The sequence below is a fragment of the Odontomachus brunneus genome, unplaced genomic scaffold (assembly GCF_010583005.1).
Source record: "Odontomachus brunneus isolate Ranch 3 - 2012 unplaced genomic scaffold, Obru_v1 Obru_scaffold_024, whole genome shotgun sequence".
Lineage (NCBI taxonomy): Eukaryota > Metazoa > Arthropoda > Insecta > Hymenoptera > Formicidae > Odontomachus > Odontomachus brunneus.
The window spans coordinates 1,848,038-1,869,529 of record NW_022639474.1 but is presented as its reverse complement, the minus strand read 5'-3'; the positions used below and the strand labels follow the sequence as shown (position 1 = coordinate 1,869,529).

Sequence of the window (21,492 nt, the reverse complement as noted above, 5' to 3'; positions counted from 1 at the left end):
AAGCTATAAACTACTCGTGAAACTCAAAGTGGGCCAAAATGAAAAAATATGATCTAAATATTTTTTGTACTTCTACATTTGTGCTAAGTTAGAAAGAAATCGTAGTGTAACTTTTGGATAGGTTTATTTGTAGTATCACCTTACACATATGTGTGTATGTCTGTATGTGTGCATCGAAAATTATTAAGATTCTTAGCACGGACACACGATTACCTATCGTCTACCTCGCGGCTAAGTATTGCGCGCGCGTACGCTTTATTTTCCACGTAATTTTACGGACGATTCTAGGAAGCTATCCCTTTCTTCCTGCCTTTGGCAGCGTTTACCCTTTTGTTATTTTCTCTCGCAATTTTATTTCAGGGCCACGTATTCTCCTCTCTGTCCGACCTGCCGCGAAAGTACTGTCATTACAGTTCAATCATGCTGCTTTTCTTTTATGCCGGAGCGCTATTCGAAAAGCGCCTCGGCTCGCTTCACTCGTCTCGCTTTTATACGTCCGCAGGTGGGTATATGAATTCTACAACGGCACGGTAAAATTGCTTCTGTGTCTCTGGCACGTCTACTTTATGGGACGCTAACCTGTTTCATATCGTAGTTCATCCTCAGGGTAATAAAGTACCCCACCCCTCTCTCTCTCTCTCTCTCCCTCTCTCCCTATCTATCTCTCTCTATTCCTATCTATCCCTATCTATCTCTCTCTTATCGCTCGTCGTCGCACGAGCGTGTCTTTTTTTCGTAACGGCTTCACGACGAAACGAAATTTCGAGTCACGTCATTATTACCGACGGCGTATCGAATAACACGGACAGACAAAGAACCGCAACAATGTGCAAAATTATGTATTTACAAATTCCGCAGTCATTTGCACACACTTATCTAAATTATCTAAATTATCTAAATTATCTAAGAACATTGTGCGTGCCGCACTTTACGAATGACAGCCGGCCGCAACGTGCACAATGTGCATATCGAATGCGAACGAACACGTTCACGGTTTAAACCAACATCACCTATAATAAAGGTCTCGGCATTTTGGTTTGACGTCATGTAATAAGCCTAAATAATTGAAGGCTACAACATCCATACGCGTGACTATGCTACCCCGAGTTGAAATTTTCATCCCGCATTAGCTCTGCTAATTCTATCGAATTTAATGGGAAATCTCGAGATATAGCACTAGACGTGTTATTGACCCACTTTGTGACATTATAAATAGCTATTTATCACCGTAATTACCGTTATTTTCTCCATAACAAAATAAAGAAGAACTTAGTTCAAGTTATTTAATATTCCAATTTTATATGAAATAAGAGTATAGATTAAAGAATAATCAGAGAGATTAAAAAAACTACAATTATTTAGAAATTGTATATATGAGTGTGTCACTGTGCGAGAGAAAAAATATCTAAAAAATATTTATTCAATAAGTATTAGTACATTTACTTAAATCTGAATTATTTTATTCAAACAGAATGAATAATTACTTTCATGAAAAGTTAAGAAAATGTATATTTCCTTAGCTACAAAATATTTTATATATTAGTATAAATAAGTATAATATAAGAAGGATAAATATATTTTATTAGTACCCAACGAATAAATAATTTTCATTTCTTAGATATTTTTGCTCTCACAGTGTGCACTACTGGAAACATAGTAAAGAAACATTGTAAAATAAAAAAGTTTAAGCACAGTAAGAAACATAGTAAAATTGAAAACAATTTACACGAAAAGAAAACAATAATATCCTCTTCGTGTAAGCTTGTCCATGCAATTAATAATAACTGTGTAATTTCACGTTTGTAAAAACGTCAAATTTTTGTCAAACATAAAAAGTGATTTCAAACCTTGGATAAATTCGCACTACGATATCCTACTCAAATTTCTGCGAACATGGCTTTCAGTGACTCCGCCAACTTACCTAAACAAACAAAAAGAAAACAATTTATAACACATCGGGAAAACTACTCTTCTTTCATGAAAATACGAAGAATGATCCGAAGCGATATATACATTCTCTTATATGCAAACTACTTTATATAGTATAAATAGACATGTTATCAGTACACGTATTCTCTTAAAATAAATCAGTGAAATATCACTGAAAACAATGAATATACACTGATTTGCATTTATAAGTGTTGCACTGAAAGTGCTTAGTGATATACTTATAACTGATATCAGTGACTATTCATTGATTCACTTTACGAGAGTACTGAATAAGTATTTTTAATTTTTTAGATATTTTTCTCTCAATGTGACGACTATGAATGCCAGACTACGAGCGCGTCGGCTTAAATTTCGACTCGACTATTATCCCTTTGTCCCCATTAAGCTTGTCAACTGTTCATTAAATTCAAAAGCCGCGGGTATAATAAATAATTCAGTACACCTGGAAATAGATGGCGCGTTGCTGGCCGCATCTCGGCGTTCTGCGTCCTTCATCCCGGCCTGACGATTCAGCATCTTGCCTCCTGAGACTGCTCCGTCGTACCGGATATTCACTCGTGGCACTGACACTCGCGTAAACACGACTCGATTTGATTAACGACGATAAGCCGAAATATCTTAATCACCCGCGACGGGAACGATAACAAACGCAACGGCACGTATACTGAGAAAAGAAGGTTCGGTACTTGCAATTGTAATCGCATAGTAAAAGATTTATAGTCGAGAGAACTATTTCTATAATAATTTTATAGCATGTCACTATAGTGTTGGTGATAATAATCTAATATGCGTGTTGCCACTACTACGAGAAAGTAGTAAAATTATATTTAACGCACAGACACGAATATTCCGCGTCGCGATATATGCTCGTCACTCGCCGACTCGAAACATAATAAATCGGCTACAAAGGTACGCATCGCGCGAGAGTACCAAAAAAAAAAAAAACAAAACAGATAATCTCGCGTCGATCGTTGGACAACTAACGACCGAGCGCGCGTAATTACAACAATCAACACTCCCGAAACATTGCAGATCTTCAAGGCAGTTAAATGGTATTGCCGTGCGTCGCGAACTCTCCCGAATGTTTCCATTGTGTGTCGAGCCGGCGAGTGACACGCGTACCGTGGAGGGCGCGCTGAGAAGAAGTGTTTAATGCTACCAAAATTATAATTATTTTCGGCGCTTATGCTATACTATTTTATCGATCTAATATTATATATTATGCTAATAATATATAAGATCTAATAGATCTTATATTATATAAGAATATTATATAAGATATATAGATCTAATACATGGACGTAGGAATATCTGGACGGAGCATAAAGTATTTTTATGGGCGCGGGGTGTGAAGTTAGCGCGGTGAGGGGAAATCTTCGTCGCGGTCATCTTTGGTGATCAAAAGTGACATATGTATATGACATATGTGTATACATAGATACACCAATACGCTATAGCAAGATAAACATTGTGCTCCGTGATATAGGCCGCCGCCATATTTGGTGTTCACTTCCGACTTTTATTCCTCTCATCTCTATGATTTCATTCTCCGCGAAATATGCTCCGTCCAGATATTCCTATGTCCATGATATTAATATTATATAAGAATATTAGATCGATAAAATAGTATAGCATAGGCGTCAAAAATAATTCTAATTTTGGTAGCATTAACCACTTTCTTCTCTCAGTACTTCTCCACGGTACGCGTGTCGCTCGCCGGTCCGACACACAATGGAAACATTCGAGAGAGTTCGCGATGTACTGCAATACCATTTAACCGTCTTGAAGGTCTGCAATGTTTTGGATCGACGCGAGATTATCTGTTTTATTTTATTTTTTTAGTACTCTCGCGCGATGCGTATCTTTTTGTAACCGATTTATTATGTTTCAAGTCGGCGAGTAACGAGCATATGTCGCGACGCGGAATATTTGTGTCTGTGCGTTAAATATAATTTTCTTTTAAAAATCAAAACCTTTCACGTTTTTCGGGATATTTAACTGAGCTCTTGTCAATTTATCGCGTTCATTGACACGCGTACTTTTGCGCGACCGAGTTTTGTATCCAAACGAGTGTCAGTGCCAGTAGCAGTGCCTTGAAGAAGTATCACGAAGAGTAGCACAACGGAGCAGCTGAGAGTTAAGGTGTTGGATCGAGAGAAACCTGAGCGAAGGAGGTTCTTTGGATGTTAAAGAAGGTTAGAAAAAGATTTTTTTTCAGAATTATCTAATATTCCATTGTACACTTCGATATTCATGGAAATATTATTTATATTTATTTTACAAAATCTTATTATGTATAATATTTATTAAAAAAATTTATTTTTAAATTTCTCATACATGGAGAAAATATTTTAGTAAAAATTACGTTCAAATTATATTTCCTCTTACAATATTGTTTGTAAAGTTCTGGACTATACTGAAATTGAAAATTAAATCAGAAATAGTAAATTTTGACAATGTACCCTTCCTCTTTGATATATGTGTTACAAAAAGCATTCAAGTAATTACAATGATTTTATAGTAAAATCGTGCATAACATTTTCAAGATATATAATAATCTTAGTGATAATTCTCTCTGTATGGTCTAAGATCGCAAAGATTGTGTTGTGATTTTTGCCACAATATTTTTTTCTTGTGTATGACAAACGGTTTCAAATGATTGGATACATGATGTATCGTTACTCACGTTGTCCGACGTCCCTTGTGCTGACTTTCCAATTCAGTGTCTTAGCTGCTGGTTGCCTCATCGTAACTCTCCCTGAATATCCCCTCGTAACACTGGACTAATGCTGACACTGACTCTAACACTGACACGTTCCGACGAGCAAACGCATGTTAATTAACGCGACGCCGACGAGATTACTTTGCGCGGGACGCGGATCAAAATGGCCGTCGCAAGAGAGATTTGCTCTTTTTATCTACACCTAGTTACACGTGCTACACTAGTTACACTTGACGAACTGCACGAAAGTACCGAAAGTGCACATAACAGATGTAGACCGTAGTCTACACTCTTTATCTACATCTAGTTACATCTGCTATACTAATTACATTTGGGAGCTTGCACGAAAGTATCGAAAATGCATCTAACAAGTGTAGACTCTAATCCTATGTGCCCGGTGACGTCGCGGTGCGCTGCAGCATGTGAAATATTTGAATGATCCGTCGATAATCATAACTGACGCACCGATACGTGCTTTGTGTCGTTCGCCGGATGGAGACGTAAAGGAACACACGCGGACACGCGGAAAAGTTACGTGACGTTCGAGCAAAACGAGCGACCGATAAGAAAGATAATCATGCGTATCGATCGATATATTATTGCTTGCGTTTCGGTCGACCATTATATTCAGTAATCGAGAGGTAATGACATAAGATACTTTGAAAAACATTGTGGACCTTCAACATGTGTATCGTTGTAATTTCCGTCGGGTGATAAAATATTCCGCTTTTCTTGTAATATCTATTCAGGCTCACGTCGGCGTTGCGTTGGTTAACAGCGTTAACTTAATCTCTGATCGAGTCATATCTACGCGCAAGTCAGTGTTCAATGACAGTGACAGTGACAATGTCTCGGTGACAATAATAATGACAATGTCAGTGCTACAAGTGAATATTCGGAGTGGCACGATGGAACAGATGGAAGCGTGGATGTTGGATCGAAAAGCCAGGATGGGGAACGCAGAATGCCGAGACGTGGACAGCGATACATCATATATCTCCAAGTATGTCAGATCATTTATTATGCAGGAGATTTCCCATTTGAACTGTCGTATGACGATCTCCATTCTCACAGCGAGAACGGAGAGATACCCGAATCGAAATTTAAACCGGCATTCATAGCCTATCGTCACACATACATACATCCACAAACACACACAACTCGATAAATAATTATGGTTTATTATAATTATAATTTCATGAATAACCGATTATTTGTTAACCTGTACTTCTATGCAATGGGAAATATTGACTTATTGGCCATTTATGCTATCATTAATGCTATCAAAGCGAAAACGATCTATTTATCAATTGCAGATGGAAAAAACTATATAGTAAAAGTTACTATAGACTGAGAAACAGATCGATATTCTGCAATAACTCACTATGCTTTCATTTCATGTGTTCTGTGTTTCGTGTATTTATATTTTAGAAACTGAAATGTACTAGTAAACTATTTGCTCTATCTTGCTAGTGAAGCATAGTAAAATTCTAACAGAACTTTACTGTTTCTTAGAAAGACAGATCTCATTGATAGTCTATTCCTGCATTACTAGTTTTCTGCAGAAACAGTTTGAAAAATTGATAAAAAAATTGGAAAAAATTAAAGAGAAAGATAAAATCATTGGAGAGAGAATTTATATAAAAAAAAACATAATATTCTCTCCGTACAATTAACTGTGTAGTCAACTGTGGTTTGTAATTTTATTTGAATTGCAAACACAATTTTATTATTATTGTCCACTGAGTTGCCATATGCAGTATCTCTCGAAGCTAATTGGACTAGTAGCTGGATTAAGGGGATGATGAAGCTGAAAACTTTACCGACAAAAAACTGGCATTTTTCTGCAAAGTTTACGTCGTATTGGTTACACAGAATTACAAATGCTTTTGCGCAATGAAAGTAAGTGCAAAAATAAATAGAAGCATTGTTTGATATGTGATGAAAACAAACAAAAAATATTTAATGTAAAATCTCAAGCTGTCAGTTAGTAATATATCTCTAATCCAAAAGTTTCGCAGCTTGTACATATCGAAATTGTGGATGCTCCAAACAAAAAAATTTTGAAGAACATTGCTCTACCTCCGCATCTGCATTTCGAAGTTTAAAAATATCAAAAAAGTTTGCAGAAAGATTTTTATACATATATGGTTAGATTTTCCGTTGAATATGGTAAAACAAAGCAACACACATTCATGTAAGTTCTGTATATAAAACAAATATGAAAAGGATAGCGTGATGTTAGTGACGGTCGTCTCTGCATTATCGACATTGTTCGAGTTCGTCATCGACTCCAGCATCCCCTTAAGCGAGTCGATGTTAAGGAAAAGTGAATAGACGCCGCGACAAGCACAGGCTGTGTGTGTCGAAAATCAAGATTACTTTTTAATAATATACTCACGATACATTCCCACATAGCACAAAAGTCAACGTTATTATTGTTAGAATGTTGCCAGAATATTTGCAGTAAGTTATATTTTATTGAATGTCTATGTAATGTTATATTAATGTCCAATATTATAGAGTAGCAATGTTAATATTACTAAAATATTGGGGTAACGTAGCAAAATAGTTACATTTTTATAGCAATATCATATTGCAGTAATGTACCAAATGTATGTATGAAAATTTAACGTGAAAGCAACATGTTGTACTATATTGATGTAACATTGCCTGCTAAGATTGTATTGATTTTGAATGCATATATAATATTTTAATATAATATTTTCATGTAATGAAATTTATATCATGCGCATATTATTCGAGGATGCGCAGAGAAGACACATACAAAGATCGAAGTATGCACAACAAATAACGAAGTATGCATAACAAATATATATAATAAAATAAATATATATATAATTACAACATTTGTTCATACTGACTAAATATATATCCACATAGCACGTAATATTACATTATATCACAGTAATATTTCCGTAATATTGTAATATCGCAAAAATATTACGGAAATATTACTGTGATATTATATATATTACGTGGGTAGTTATATTCATCAAACAATTAGTTGAACATATTATTAAATTAAATCTTAGTTATTATGATTTACGTTTTTCAGCGTGGCATTATATGTTTAGTGCATATATGTTTATATATGGAAAGTATTACATGTTCTTCATGATTTTGTTCCTCTTTCTTATATTTTATCATAATTTTCAATAAAACTGAAATATATAAAGGATAAACATTTTCTTTTCCTTTCTTTTAATATTATCCTGATATTTTATGGTATTAAAAGTAATATTATTTCCAGCACAAAGCAACATTAAACGTAATATTGACCAAACCTTGTATTAATATTTGGTACCTTGTATTAATATTTGGTTGCATCATTTCTTTAATGTTCCAGAAAGTAACATTTTAAGATCAGAATAATATTCTTCTCACGTTTACAAATGTTACTCAAATATTTTCCCTAATGTCATATTTAATACTGCTTTAATATTTTTGTGCTATGTGGGTTCCGACGATCGTATATCGCTACTCCCGACACTTATTTCCGCGCCCGGTTCACTTTCGATAGATAAAAGATGCGTAGAACGCGGAGCGATATCGATTGCGATGTGTCAATGGAGGCTGCTCGTCGCGAAAAGATCGAAGTACAAGATGGCCGCGCAATCAACGACACAGTGCCGACAGTGCGCGCCAAAACGTGAAGGATGTCGCGGTTCGACAAGGACGCGCTCTAGTAGCTACGCCTCTCTCACTCTCGCTGACGGACCGACCGCGCGAAATCCGACGTCGCGTATATTTCTAGCGTCGTTTTGTCTTTCTCTTTCCCTCGGATTATCATCGCGATTCTAACTCCTCGTTAAATCTGACAATCGTCCAATTCTACTACTACTTGAGCGAATCGATGTTAATGAGAAGTGCAATAAACGCCGCGACAAGCACCTGCTGTGTATATTGAAAATCAAGGGGATTGCTTTCTAATAACGTACTCACGATATTCACGATATACTCACATCACACCCGACGATCGCACATCGCTATTTCGGCACTTCCGATACTTATTTCCACACTCGGCTCACTATCAATAGATAAAAAATGCGTAGAACGCGGAGCGATGTCGATTGCGATGTGTCAGTGGAGGCTGCTCGTCAAGAAAAGATCGATGTGCAAGACGGCCACACAATCGACGACGCAAAGTACCGAAAGTGTGCACTGCGGCGTGAAGGGTGGCGAACTCCTATGCCGTCCTATCGGAACGTGGCACCGCCGCAGTTACTAGAATTTTCTGACCAGTGACTCTGTACCGATTTCTAATGACAGTATCGTGGGTCTTCTACAATAAACCATTAGTCATAAGCTACAAGCAAATTAACCAATCACAGTCAATAATTTATGATTGGTCAACTTGCCTACTTATGATTATTATCTTATGACTAATCTCTTAGGGTTAATTGTTCCAACTTCTTGGTATAAGCTATCTGACAATTAAAGAAACCTTCGTTTTTTCTTCAAATTAGAGACATATGATTTAACTGTTAGGTAGCTTACCAAGAAGTTGGAACAATCGGCCCTTATTATAAAAAGCCTATAATATATGGTATAATAGAAAAACTACGTAACGACACGCCATGATATTGATGACAGTGATATTGTCGTTAGAATGTTATAGAATAAGGCTGCAGAATCGCATGCATATCTAGCTTTATATTGCTCACGACTGTTGATTCATCCAGAAAGTGAGAACTTAATTCGATGATAATTCGGAGAGAAAAATTTTAACAGTAGTAAGCGGTAAATAAATTGACCAATCACAGTCGCTGATTCTTGGGATCATAAGAAAAATCATCGACTGTGATTGGTCAATTTATTTATTGCTTACATTTTACTGCTTAAGTTTTTTGTGTGTCTCCGGCCTTACTGTCGAATTCAACCACACGTTCTCGCTTCCTGGATAAATCAACAGTCGTAAGCAATGCACAGCTAGATACGAATGCGACTCTGTTCGAGAAGATCTAGTAACTATTGATCTATCGAGTGGTATCAGTGAGAGGGCGGCATACGAGCGCGCCATCGTACACGCTGCAGTGCACACTTTCGGCACTTTGTCGATTGCGTGGCTGTCTTGTATATCGATCTTTTCGTGACGAGCAGCCTCCACTGACACATCGCGATCGACATCGCTCCGCGTTCTACGCATCTTTTATCTATCGAAAGTGAGTCGGGCACGGAAATATGTATCGGAAGTGTCGAAATAGCGATGTGCGATCGTTGGGATGTATCGTGAGTACGTTATTAGAAAGCAATCCCTTTGATTTTCGATACACACAGCAGGTGCTTGTCGCGGCGTTTATTGCACTTCTCATTAATATCGATTCGCTCAAGTAGTAGTAGAATTGGATGATAGTCGGATTTATTAACGAGGAGTTAGAATCGCGATGATAATCCGAGGGAAAGAGAAAGACAAAACGACGCTAGAGATATATGCGACGTCGGATCTCGCGCGGTCGGTCCGTCAGCGAGAGTGAGAGAGGCGTAGCTACTAGAGCGCGTCCTTGTCGAACCGCGACATCCTTCACGTTTTGGCGCGCACTGTCGGCACTGTGTCGTTGATTGCGCGGCCATCTTGTACTTCGATCTTTTCGCGACGAGCAGCCTCCATTGACACATCGCAATCGACAATCGCTCCGCGTTCTACGCATCTTTTATCTATCGAAAGTGAACCGGGCGCGGAAATAAGTGTCGGGAATAGCGATATGCGATCGTCGGAATGTATCGTGAGTACATTATTGGAAGTGCCCCTTCTTTTGTTTCCTTTTTATAATCTGCGTATATCTTGCGGCGGAGCTTTCTCTCGGACAGCGCTGCTCCGGCTTTTGGACGGACGTTGATAGCTAGCTCTAGTTAAACTTCCCAAACCGTCGTCGATTGAGTTAGAGTTCGCTTCCCTACCAAGCCTGCCGGTGAAACCTGCGTCGCCTGCCTTGCTTGCATCGAGTTCGGACTCAATTTGTAAATTGCGTCCGATGTGCACCGCTCGGAGTGGTCCTCGGCGCCCATGAAAATACGAGGACAGATTTTGCGGCCGACGGACTTTTACAGTGTCGCGTCGAATCTATGCGGTGTCCCCGAGCGCCGCTTTCATCGCCGATCACCGCGCGCGTCGCCGTAACAAATCGAAATTTTCTCTTCGCGGTCAAATAAACATTTGTGCGGACATTATGCGAATGTCGCGCGGCGCGTTCCCGGACGGCTCGCCCTCAGCAAATTGTAATTCCGCTCGCGCGTTCGCTGATGAATAATAATAATAAGCTTTCGATGTTCTCGCATTACTGGTGAACGTAAACAATAAAGCAACTTTGCATTGGACTCTAAAATCTCGCGATAGCGCATGACGTGCGTGTAGGACACTCGAGCGCGGAATAGATACGAGTACGATCGTTCATTGGTAACAATGAAGTCGCGAGAGAAAAGGATCGCTTGTCGATATGAAAAAAAAATAGGTTGCATTGTGACTGTGACGTCACGTGCACGGATAGAGTTGGACACGTTGAAACGCCCTCCAATTTATTATGAACCAATGAGAGCCGCTCTTCTCTCCGATCGGTTTTGTCGGGAGAATTTCGTTTAGTTAATCGGTCGGCGCGGTTCGATGTCACGTCCCAATTTGACCAAGTCTGGTCTGAAAAGCCAAATCCGACGCGGCCTGGATAATTGGGAAAGGATATTTCTGAATACCCTGCCGGGGAGTTACGGGGAGGATAGGACGGAAGGGGAGAGACGGAGGAGGGTGAGAGGCTACCTTCTGTTAAAATCCTTTTCACCGCTCGCGCATTACGTAAGCCCTTTTGTTTTAATCAAACGTTTCGATTGCCCGTGTCTCCCACGTCTCCAATACGGTATAGGATTTTTTGTTTACGTAAATTAGAGGCAATAATTTCCAACCATAATTCCCACGCCGTATCACTTGCTCCCCGATTACGAACATTATAATTTCAATTGAATTCGCGTGTCTGCCTCAAACGTACGTTGTGTTTCCAAGATAATAGCTGCGTTCAGCGGAAAAAAGCTGCTTTGAAACTTTTGTAGAATTCGTAAATTCATGTGATTGGTGGATGCTTTCAGATTCAGTCAAGAACAAGAGCATAACACCAATCAGACTCACGAATACTTACAACATTTGTAAAGCAGTTTTCTCTGCTGCACGTAACTACACTCAAAGAAAAAATACAAAATATTTTTTGTTTATATGTGGTTATGTAAGAATGATCCAACCAAACCGAAATTATGACTTTTGAGTTTTTGTTACCAATAGGTAGTCCATACGTCTTTCCACATAAAAAAAAAATCCAAGCCTTACAGATACCTGAAGTTAACTAGAAAACAGTTTTTATTTTTAACTAGTTCACTTTTTATCACGTCACTTTTTATCTACTTTTTTACTACTTTTAAAGGTTATGCTTGTCAATAAACACCTTTGAAGAGAAGAAAATTGACTCATGGTTGACTTCCTGAACGATTATGAAGAACCTCAGTGCTATCTGTATTTTTTGAATCGTGTGTCAACATTTCCACCTACATTTTTTTCAAAATGCACTTCTTGTGGATAGGCATTCTTGCATAACTACGGCTAATTAACTATCTCCTCGTCACCGTTTCAGTCTCACAAACATCAATCGCGCGTATCGTGAGGTGACGAGAGAAATCGAATCCGCCGCGCGTTAAAGAATAATATCTCGACAAAGTGTCATTAAAATACCGCTCAACAGGTGAACCATAGGTAAGATCTACACGTAGCGACGATAACTCGGGACAGGTTGTTCTTCCGGTAGTGCAGCTAAAAGCGGCGGCGGCTGCTGCTGCTGCTGCAAATCTCGGGGGATCGCTTTGTAAGTCGGAGGCCGCGCGATACATAAGTGATGCGCCGTTAAAGCGGCCTCCGTGGAGTGGAGTTAGTTCTGTATGCAATTGCTCCGTTCCTGCCTATTCTCCAGCGTTTCGATCCTATACCGGCTATATATCGTCGCCATTAGCCATCTCGGACTAAAACGCTCATCCGCGCGGATAATACTATCCGTCGTCGCCATTTAAAGTAACACGTGGATTTCACAGCGCCCTGACAACGTCCCAGATAGACTTTCATGATTATCACAGGGCGTGAGACGCGATCGCGGAAACTTTGCAATTCTATCAATTACACTGATGAAATAAATATACTGTATTGAATTAATTATTGCATTTATGGCTTGAAAATCAGTAAAAAACAGTTTTTATTTTCTATCGTCGTTTTTTGTTAGTTGCGTCTTTTTTACTCATTTTTAAGAGTTAAGCTTGTCAATAAATACTTTTGAAGAGAAAAAAATTGTTCCATGCTTAACATCAAACAATAACGTGAATTCTTTATTATACATTCGAAATATATATTATCTTATTTCTCGCGAAATCTCTTCAAACAGATTCTTTCTAAAAAGAAAATATTTTAACGTCTAGGAAAAAATTGAAATATGCTATTTCCTGCAGTTCTATATTTTAAGTGAAAACTTACCAACAGAGATTTTTCTTTTCTAGTGAAGTGTGTGAACCATTAATTGGAAATCTACTAGATACTATTCTAATTTTTCTTCCTTTTGGATAAAAAAAAATGTTTACTTAAAGCAAAATGTCTTTTCTTTGAAAAAAAATTTTATTAAAGATAAACCTTGTGTTGTAGATGAAAGACGGAATTCCTCTAACTCTAAGAAAATTGTGCTAAAATTGCTTTGAATATTTTCCTCTCAGAAAAGAATCTTCTTGAAGCCATATATAAGAGGTTTCTGCTAAAAATAAGATTATATTTTTTTTATATTGATCTACAGCAACAAATCTATTAAAAATTACACTCGGGTTCTCATATTAAATTTTACATGATATATTACTTTGAAAAGATTCTAAGGCAATTTTTTTCATATTTCATTATTATATTTCATCATTCTATGTGAATGCCGATACTGAGAGATGCGACCGTAAAAAATCGACTATTAACCTTAAAATTCTAAACATCAAAAAATTACATAAACCTTATAATATAGCTAAATTTTACTCAGCGTACTTTTATTTGCTTACAATTTTCAAAAAAATGATCGAGATTCAATCCTTTTTTCAAACGGTATAGAAAACATCAAGGAATATAAATCTATTAATGCTTTTGCGTTTTGATGAAGTTGCGAAAAGTTACAATGGAAAAAATAGAACATATGTTTTTAAGAATGGTTTGAAAAGTTGGTCTGGATAAATTTTATCCGTGTTTAGAATTCCAGGGTTAAAGTTTATTGCCAAATTTACGTATACACCTGTCTATCTGGGATACTTTCTGTACACGTGCAAATCGATCCTTATGTCCGTTACGTTTTATTTCGCACGACTCGTTTCTTCTTTGGGCGAGGCTCATCTCACGCAAGACGTTCGGTATCGGGACCCTCCGTTCGGCGGATATCTACATCCAGATGGGGAAAAACGTTAATGGCCAACGCGATTTCCACGGCGGCAGACGGGCGGATTTCTCCGAGTTTAGCGCAGCTCTCCCGACTGAAATAATTATCGGAGAGTAGGCTCGTCCGAAAAGTCGGGCTCTATCGATTCTCGCACTGGCCGTCGCGTCGTATGCCCTTCCTATTAAACCGAGCGTGTGCGCGGTGCCGTTATATCGTCACCTATACCCTGAAAAGGTTAGCTGCTCGTTCGCGCTGACGCGGTAATCTCGTTACCGTCGAAGCCCGCAGCTGGTGCAAGCTACCTGCGGTGCAGGGGGAGAGAGACACACACAGAGAGAGAGAGAGAGAGAGAGAGAGAAGAACATGAGAGAGCGAGAGAAAGAGAAGGTCGGGGCATTTAAACATTCATAGAAGCTACTGCTTCCGCCGTCTGCGCGAGCTGGCATGTGGCGCGAAAGTTTCCGTTCCGCGTGTGCGCGCGTGTATAGAAGCCGCGACGGCGACGGCACGCGTGTGCGTCTACGCGCGCGTGCACGGCAGTAAGACATAGGCCGCCCCGAGGTCTTAATGAAGCCCATTCAAGCGGCTATTATCGCGGAGACCGCGTAATCGTCTCTCTCTCTCTCTCTCTCTCTCTCTCTCTCTCTCTCTTTCTCTCCGAGAGAGGCGGTTCTCACTTAATAATCATACCCCATATTCCGAAGCCCGCGGTAATGGCTTCCCAGTGCGCGTCGCTCCCTCGCTTGCGCGTTTCCCCGCTGCGTCGCCCTCGTAAGCTGTTTTCCGCGTTCAATCTCGCGGCGGTTTCTCCGGCGGGTCCGCGCGTAACGTTGCGTAACCATATCGCGATCTCGGGGAAAGTTGCGAACGTCGCTCGCGACATTTTCCTCGGGTTCGCATGTGCGGCGAGAGAGAGAGAGAGAGAAAGAATATGCATCTATCTCTGTACACACGGTCCATAGAAATACTTGAGAGAGTAAGTTCGTGTTTTACGCAGAAATACAAAAGGAGCGTATTGTGAGCCGCCGTTAAACGGCCCTTTAATTAATGGATCACGTTTTAATAAGCGCCGAGGTGTTAGTTACGCGGCGACTAACCGTTACGGCGATTACCTCGAGATTATCGACGAGAACCGTTCATTAATCAGCGGCTCATCCTGCAGCGAGTTTTACAGCGGCACTGACTTCGCTCGGGCCGCGTTACCCTTACTTTCCCGGCGGTACCTGCATCTGTATCGGAAAACAAATTTGTCCTTGGGATAATGGATGAAGCGGTCGCCGAGTCACGGAACGTATTCCGGAAACGTGCGCGAAATTCCTGCACGGCTATGTAATTAATGGACTCGAGCTAAATGCAACGGCCCCGGCTGCTAACTTGCGGAGGAAGAGTGCTCTAATTCGGCGTGGCTATTTGAAAAGCACGGGGGAGGCGGCATTGCTCAATCCTGAACGGTCAGTTTCATTTCAATGAAATATAGCCTTCCATACGCAGAGAATTTTACAGAAAAAATGATATAATTATAGTATAGAATTTTGGGGACTGAGAAAGGGGGGCCGACATTCTGCACACTAAAAGAAAAAATGATCGATTTAACTGAAATTATAATGATTTTTGACCTAGACTATTTTATATGAAGAAAGGACTGTAATATTCTCTCCGTATTACTTATCTATGCACATAATTGATGATCGTATAATTGACGTCTCTTATGTTTGCTAAAGCGTCAAACGTTTGAGAAACATAAATAATAGTTTCAAACCTTGGCAGGATAAATTCGTATCACAGTATCCTCGAATCTCTGCAAACATGGCTTTCAATGATCTCTCTAACTTACCTGAAACAAACAAAAGAAATATTTTATAATATACATCGGAAAATTATTCTTTTCTCATGCAGTACGAGTAAAACACAATTCACGATCTCAACGATATGTACGTGATTCTCTGTTTTTGTTAGCAGTGCATCGATCGCTCTTTGCATCTTTGAGCCAGAGTTGGTTGTTTACGCGTAAATTATGATACTCTGTCTGCTTGTAAACACATAAACTATGCATGAGATGTCATCTATGTAAACAAAGTAATTTATGAATGTAATTTATGAATGTTGTTTAAAGAACTATAGCTTTCTCAAGAATTAATTAATGATTGTTTATCCTTTTATTTAACCTTCAGAGAGAGAATCCTGATGTAACTTTATAAACATTGTTTCTTAAACAAGTTAGAGTTCGCAGAATTCTCTGATTGCATTCTTATCTGTAGATCTACCAATTTGTCACCTAATAAAATGAAAATTTCACACAATTTATCTTTCTTAAACGTTGCGTTTCTAATTAATACTCGAAACGGATATTAAATGACTCTTTTTGTATATTTTAATATAATTCGCAATGCTCTGTATTGTTTATATTGTCTGCATGAAAAGAGACCATATATACCTCACATCACATGGACGTTGCGTAAACAATCCGTGCAGACGTAATCTTTTGAAATCCACGGCGCGACCCTGCTCTAAATATCTGAAGTAGTCGTCGCGCGAACTCCGATGTACCGCGGTAAATAAGTTTTTAAAGAACGTCGTAGGAAGTTTCGCCATTAGAATACCCGCTTTCGGGACGTTTCGTCTGCGTCGACCCTAACACACAGTCGCGAAGGACAACGCTGCGTCTTGCGATCCCTTCGAAGCATTCGGAACTTCGACGCGAGCTATGTCGACGGATAATGAAGAGACTGCACGTCCCAGATAAACACGACTGTAGCTAGCTGAGTACACGAGGGAAATAGTTTATTGTTTAGTGCCGTGCGGTCGGATGTTTGTGCCATGGGGCTTGCTGCTGATGGCGGGACGGTCGGTGTATTATAGGGTGTAGCGCGCGTTTCGAGATGGAGAGCCAGCGAGATGGAGTTCCGCGTACTGCGAACCACTCGAGAACGAGTGCTAAGCACACGGAGTACCGGCTCCCATTCGAGCCTGCCAGCTCTTCGCCCCGCTTCGTTGTTGCTACGTCCGTGGTAAATGCAATCGCGCGCAAAACATCCTCGCTCTCGATTCGTTCTTACGTTACTACTGCTCCCGCGCACTTGTGCGCCTCGGTGGTCTCTAAAAATTAATGAGTCCACGAACTCCTCCCGTGCCGGGAGTTCGTGCGCTTAATAATTCAGTCGCGTAAAAGGCATACAATCTTAGGAGTACAATCTATAAGGTTCATTAAGTCTTTATAGGGAAAAGAGGGATGTGTTAGTAGCTATAATTCCTCGTCACGTCACATCACGTACATGTGTTTTTTTTTTCAATTCAGAGCTATCAGGGCGGCAATTCAAGGCTGCGATGTTATAAGGTAACGGTTGTAAAGACGTATCTCGTATGAGAGTGACGTTCAACTCGCTAAAATTGTAGATTTGAAATTTTTATTTCGATTTTGCCAAAATGCAGAATGCTGTACGCTGCATATGATAAATCGCAAAAATGTACCACAGAAATGTAGATAGACTTTCATCATTTTCATAGAGTCAGACAATCGCGCGCGCATGATGATACAAATAATTTCTTATATAATTTATATATAATAGTGGCTCTCTACAATTTTTTCAATTATATTGATATCAAATATATTGATGCAGCTACAAAGAATAATAAAGGGCCAAAATTTTCTCATGAAAATATGTGTGTAATCAGTTTATCTTTATATTTTTGACTGAACTCGAATATGAAACCAATTATCCAAAATGCGGGGAAATTTATGAAAATACAATTTTCATTTTGCATTGTTTTCAGCAGATATTGATCATTCGCATGTTTCTTAAATATGAGTTGTTATGTAAATTCTTCATAAGAAAAAACAACTTTTATAATTAATAAAGTTGCTTTTATAATTAATAAATCATTTATGATCAATAAAGTTGCTGCCGCATTTACATACGCCTGTCTATCTAGATTTACGATCGTTTGATCTTTAGAAGTACGTAATGTTAGGTTCGTCGAACGCGCTCTCCGCGCAAGTTGCACGAGAAAACGAGATGGCTGTGAATTTAGAAACGAAACGTTGCCCGAGGAAGGCTGCTGCGAATAAAGATATAATAACTCAGTCGCATATTCTCCGTAAGGGTCGATCTCCTCCTCGTCGACGACGACGATCCGAGGAGTTTCCAGCGAGACTTACGGTGCGCGCGTGGCGAAGGAGCTCCACCCCGGTGATTTCGGTGCTCGTGGAATCAGTGCGCGGCACCACTCTCGTAATATCGGAGCCCCATTAGGAGCGACTGGGTTCCTGAATTGGGTTTCGAAAGACGTCACTTTACGGTGGAAGCGCGACGCTATTACAGGCACTGCTAGTTACTGCGATAGTTCGAGAGGGTACGCGAGTAGGCAGGGAATGGGAGTAAGGTGAAGCGTAGTTTCGAGGCATCTTGGTACTCCCTGTCGCCTTGCGGAGGGAACCAACGGCGAAAGTACGCCGCGGTAAGGGAAAGATGACAGAGGGTGCGCGGTCCGCCCCTTCGCCCCCTAACCGCCCACACTTCTCCTCGCCTCCCCTGCCTACGGTCTGCCCACCACCTTCGCCGACACCCCCTCTCGGTTTCTCTCGCGAGCGCGGTAACATCTCGATGGTACAACTTCTCCAACGACGGAGTATCTCTACAGCGCTGCGCGCGGAGCAAGTTTCGCGGCGAGAGTGCACACTCCACGTAAATTAACTCGCTTACTTTGGGCTTGATTGCATATCCTTATGGCTCAGCGCCCCCGCCGCCTCGCCCCGACTGTTGATCGGTTTCCGCCGCCGCCACCGCCGCCGTTGCTTGGTTCTCGCTCCGGGCGCCCGCGCGGGCATAATTATTGGCGAAGAATGAATTTTCATTAATCCGACAATGCGTCGTTATACGGAGGAAATGCGCTCTGCGACCGGCTAGACCGAATTTCTTGCCAGCCGAACTTAATGAACCGCGCCATTGCGGTTTCACCTCTACGCGCGTCACACTTCGAATATGCGGAATAATTTTGAAGCGATCCAAGTCGCGCGGAACATTCTGCTGTATTTACTATAATTGATTTCCTTAGACGCTTTCAGCTTCTCGACGTTTTTCCTATACAGGCTGTCCCAGTCAAAACATATTGATCCAAGCAGCCGAATAACGGTGCGCGAATACGAATCTGCAATTAATTGTGTTCTCAACCAAAGATTTTTTAATAATTCACTTTGAATATCGGTCTTTTGGAATATAATATAAATTTTGCTCTCAAATGTTGATTTTTATATCCAATAATGTTCCTTTTTCGCGAGTCCGATCTGCCAATCTTTTTCTTGCTTTCGTTTGTCTTATTATTGTGTATCGAATCTAAATTTAAATCTTTATTGATAAACAGCATTAGTGGACACGTAACTATTATCTTTACTTTTATAGCTTTATATTAGCTCTTTTAAGGGGATGTCGGACATGAAAATTTTACCGACATAATCGACTTTTTTCTGTAAAGTTTACGTCTTATTGCTTGCACACAATTACAAACGCTTTTACACAACAAAAATACATGCAAAAATTAATTGGAACATTGCTCAATATGTGACGAAAACGAAAAAAATATGTTTAAATTTAAATTTTGAGCTGTCAGTTAGTGTAATATTTGTTTAATACAAATATTCTGCAACTTGTACATACCGAAACTAATTTTCCAATTAGGAAAATTTCAATGATCACTACTACATTTTCAGAATATAGTTTCGATGTCAAAAAAGATACGAAAAGTAATTGCAAAAAAGTTTATGATTACATGCAGTTAGATTTCCCGACAACTATGATAAAGTAGAGCGAAAAATTAGTTCACGGATATTTTTCGATGGCCGTATTTTTATCGCACTTTTCACAACGTCTGAATATTCAGAGTATATATATACATATATATATATATTTTTTTTTTCTCAGAGCCCACGCAATTGTTTATCGCAACGACATTAATAACTGAATAAAGACGAAGAAATCGTAAAGAAATTGTCGTAACGGCACGTCCGAGTTGCTTTCCTATGCGTAATAGCAATAATTAAATAATAACCAAATAAATTAAATAATAACCGAGTAAAAAAATAATACTCGAATATTAAATGTTAGTGATAATATCTGATCGATAATCCTGTGATAATATTCGCAAGTGGATAATAAAGAAATAATGATGATCGAATAATCGGTAATAACAATACCTGAGTAACAACTCTAACAAAAACTCTAGGCTCCACAAAGGCTAGGTAAACGGACTGTCGTAACGGCCGGCTCGTGCCGCTGACTGAGCGGCGTTTGGGGCGCGCGGCCGAGTTATGTAAACACGCGTGCGCGAGCACGTGCTCGAACGTCACGCCATGACACTCTCAACCGTCGAGACGGGCACATTGGGAGTGGCCACGTTATTTTCTACATTATTCCGTATCGATTTTTAATGCCGCGTTTCGACTTTGCAACAATTGATGCGATAATTAAGACAAATTAAGACATGTACTCCTCACGCGAGCAGATGTTGCGGGTTTTACCGCGACAGATAATTACCACGTTTCATTTTCTTTTTTACTTGTTAGATAGAGAAATATCGCGATCGAGTTTCTCTCAATGCCGATCAAATATTATCAGCATCCATTTAATATTCGAGTATTATTACTTCTTTATTCGATTATTATTTAATTTATTCGGTTATTATTTAATTATTGCTATTACGCATAGGAAAGCAACTCGGGCGTGCCGTTACGACAATTTTTTACCTTGTCTTTAATCAGTTATTATTGCTGGTACACAGTTATTGTTAATCATTGTTATTACCGATTATTCGATCATCGTTATTCCGTTATTATCCACTCGCGAATATTATCACATTATTGTCGAGCGGATAATAACTGAATAACGATGATCGAATAATCAGTAATAAGGATGAATAATAATAACTGGGTAATGGCAATAATAACTGATTAAAGACGAGGTAAAGAGATTTTCGTAACGACACGCCCGAGTTGCTTTCCTATGCGTAATAGCAATAATTAAATAACAACCGAATAAATTAAATAAGATCTGAATAAAGAAGTAATATACTCGAATATTAAATAGTAGTGATAATACCCAAGTAGCACGTGTCGTTTAAGAAACGTTTTCGATATGTTTTACAAACGATAATAAAACGTTACATACGTTTATAAAACGTATATAAAACTAACATATGCTACCAAGGTAATGTCTGCTAGACAATCGTGTGATAATATCCGTGAGTGGATAATAACGAAATAATGATGATCGAATAATCGGTAATAACAATACCTGGATAATAGCTCTAACAAAAACTCTAGGCTCTAACTCCACAAATGCTAGGTAAACCGACCGTCGTAACGGCCGCTCGGGCCGTTGACTGAGTGGC

The 21,492-nt window shown here is 39.4% G+C and overlaps 1 protein-coding gene across 10 annotated transcripts in view; it reads right to left on the bottom strand.

Annotated features, from left to right (window-relative positions):
- Positions 1–21,492, bottom strand: part of LOC116842353 (CUGBP Elav-like family member 4) — a 605,467-nt gene that overhangs the window by 181,291 nt on the left and 402,684 nt on the right. The window contains exons 1-2 of one of the 10 annotated variants that reach the window (XM_032811454.1): positions 8,659–8,724; positions 1,848–1,921 (exon numbers count right to left, since the gene is read on the bottom strand). The exons of 8 other annotated variants lie outside the window; for them this stretch is intronic. The gene's annotated coding sequence lies outside the window, so the exon portion shown is untranslated. Of the gene's footprint in view, positions 1–1,847; positions 1,922–2,392; positions 2,831–8,658; positions 8,725–21,492 lie in introns of those variants that run through there. One more of the 10 variants, XM_032811452.1, reaches the window with a different exon arrangement.